This window comes from Myotis lucifugus, unplaced genomic scaffold (assembly GCF_000147115.1).
Source record: "Myotis lucifugus unplaced genomic scaffold, Myoluc2.0 scaffold_44, whole genome shotgun sequence".
NCBI classification, from domain to species: Eukaryota; Metazoa; Chordata; class Mammalia; order Chiroptera; family Vespertilionidae; genus Myotis; species Myotis lucifugus.
In genome coordinates this window covers 3,211,503-3,214,260 of record NW_005871092.1, presented here as the reverse complement: position 1 = coordinate 3,214,260, position 2,758 = coordinate 3,211,503, and the positions used below count along the sequence as shown (strand labels likewise).

General features: G+C 54.4%; 1 protein-coding gene across 3 annotated transcripts in view; it reads right to left on the bottom strand.

The window, feature by feature from the left end:
* The window catches only part of PDCD4 (programmed cell death 4), a 25,535-nt gene extending 23,167 nt beyond the window's left edge, over positions 1–2,368 (bottom strand). Inside the window, exons 1-2 of one of the 3 annotated variants that reach the window (XM_023753353.1) lie at positions 2,214–2,332; positions 13–103 (exon numbers count right to left, since the gene is read on the bottom strand). The gene's annotated coding sequence lies outside the window, so the exon portion shown is untranslated. Of the gene's footprint in view, positions 1–12; positions 110–2,213 lie in introns of those variants that run through there. The other 2 variants (XM_006088120.3, XM_023753354.1) reach the window with 2 other exon arrangements.
* Positions 2,369–2,758: the final 390 nt, after the last annotated feature.

The following is a 2,758-nucleotide window of genomic DNA, read 5'->3' as shown; positions in this document are numbered from 1 at the left end:
TATTTCATGTACCTCTCCAGAAAAATCTGAGATAGGTACTCCACTTTACACACAATTAAACAGATTCTAAGAAGGCAGGTGATCTGTCCACAGAAAGAGAAGGCTGCACAGTGAAAGAACCAGGGTTAGAACCTCCATCTTCTGAATCCAGCACTGTTTGCACGAATTCAATACCAAATCTTAGTTATACTACAGGAAGATTGTTTTTTAGGGTTAAAAGAGAAAAGTTATTAAAACATAGACTCCTACTGTTATATCAAATTTTTAAATACTGCTCTCCAAACATTAAAAAATATTTATTTTAAACTATTATACAGAACACATTCAGTTGGGCAAAGAAAATTATCAGGTAATGAATATCATCTATTTGGTACCAAGTTTGTTTTTATTAAGTAATCATTAAAAAATAGCCCTATTTCTTCAGGCAATGATAATGCAATCAAGAACTCTGTCATACTTGATAGCAACAGACATTTGGAGGGTAAAGATATGTTCCCTGTTTTTACTGTCTTCAAAGCAGTGGGGTTCCCCCCTCCCCACCACACACACACACTTTACTTAACATTCTTGCCCCCAAATTAAGAAAATGTAAATCAATAAATTTAAACCCGCAGCCCTCATACTAAACTACAAATTTAAGCTTCAACAAGAAAACAAAACTATACATGTTAGACAAAATTAAGGCTGAAATTAAACGTTGTTTTCATTTCTACAATGTTTCAGAGAAATGCACTCTTCAACTGCCAAGACATTCCTTAAAAAACAGACCCTCCGTTTCTGACTCCACCCACCCACAAAAATACCTATTTCCTGATCATCTATATACCTGATAATCCACTCTGACCATTTTTGAAGTTCAGTCCATATGTAAGCTAGAAATGTATTTGTATTCATTCCAGGGCTACAATTACGCTCATTAGCAACTTAAAAGAATCAGCTAAAAGTATTTAGCCACAATGATGCAAAAGTGGGCACACAGGAAATATCAACGTTGTCACTTCTTTTTTGCACTCCTGGCAACTACTTTTCTTATTATTACAACAGAAACTCCAATGGAAATATAAAACGAAGACGCCTGCTGAGATATTGGGGAACTGAACAAACCTATAGTGAAGGAAGGGTCAGGGCATAAATACCGATCATTGAATTTACAACACCTCGGGCAGTGGTCCCCCCCCCCCCCTTTTTAAAGCCTTACAATAGCAAGAATGCCAACATTCTAAAACTCAACAGTAAAACATAAGTAGACACGGGCGTGACTGTCTTTTCCACGGGAAGCTGCATTTTTAATGGTTTTCTCTGGAGATGCCGTTCGGTTGCTGGCTACGCAGCCCGGTCTCACCGGGACGCGGGGGACGGGCGACATGGACCGCAGCAAACGGTTCCGAAGCTCCCGCAAAAGCCACCCGCTCGCGGGGACGCGGAGCGCCAAGCGGACCTAGGCAACGAGCGCAGCGCGCTTGTCACAGAAAGGGGGCTCCCTTCCCGTCTTTGTCTTCTCCGGCAGATTTCATTTAAACTAAAAACATACCCCCACCCCACCCCCCAAAAAAGAAAAGAAAACAACCCTTTGCCTCAGGAGAGGCGCAGCCGGGTCCGCGCAGGGCCAGCGGCGGGCACGTGTCCGCCTCCCGGCGCCCCGGCGAGAGCGCGGCCCCCACGGCAGCGGTCGGACCCCCGCGGCCGCCAGTCCCGACCGGACCCGGGGCGAGGGGCGCAGGGCCGGGCCTGGAGAGGCCGGGCCGAGGAGGGGTGCCTCCTCCGAGGGCTCCCATGGCGGCCAGGGGGCGAGGAGGACGCAAGCCTCCCTCAGGACTCGTCAGGCCAGAAACGCGCCCCCCAACGCCCACCCCCCGCATGAAAATAAAACCTCGGCCTTCGCGGGGACGGGAGGGAGCCCCTCCGCGGCGAGCGCCCCGCGCGCCTGGCCCAGCGGAGCTGGGGTCCGGGAGGGGCGGGCCCGCGCCGCCGCGCTCCGGCCCGAGCCCAGAGGAGGGGGCCGGGTGGGCTCTCCGCTGCCCGGGGCGTTGGGGCGGGCGCCGCGGGGCCGGGTGGGCTTGGGAGGAGGCGGCCGGACACCCCAGCCCCGCCGACCCGGACCAGACCTGACGGGGCCGCCTCCACGCCCCCTCCCCCTCCCAACGTGCGGCTGCAGCCGAGGGGAGACGGGCTGTGGAGAGGGCGCAGTCCCCCCGAGTCGCGCCGGTACTGACCCCTCGGGCCGCTGGCGCTGCTCGCCCAGTCCTGGTCCGCTGACCTGTCCCCGCTCCGCTGACCTGACCCCCGCTCCTCAACCTCTGCCGCTGCCTCGGAGCGTCTCTGGCCGCTCTTGCTCTGTTTTTGTTTTGTTCTACCCAGTAACACGGGGGCGAGAGGCCGGCGTTCATTGGACGAGGCGAGGAGGTCGTCTGGCCAATCGTAGCGGTGGAGCAGGAGCTGCGGAGGAAAAGGGAGGGAAGTGAAACGTGGAAAGCTGGGCAGGGGCGCAGGAGGGCGCATGCGCGTCTGCCTTCCAGAACTTGCTGGAGGGGGGTTTGCGGGGGGTCGGGGCGGGGGAAGGGGGTGCAGCGAGGTGGAAGCCGGGGTTACAGGGCAGTGCCTTGGAGCGGGGACTAGGCTAAGGCTGCCTTGAGCCGCTCACCATTCCCCTCACAGGGCAGCCAGCAAATTCGGCTAAAGCAAAGGCTTTGCGCTTCCTGAGGGTCCCTGGCCTCATTTCCCGACATGCCTCAGGGGATACCCTTAATCTCCCAGGTCC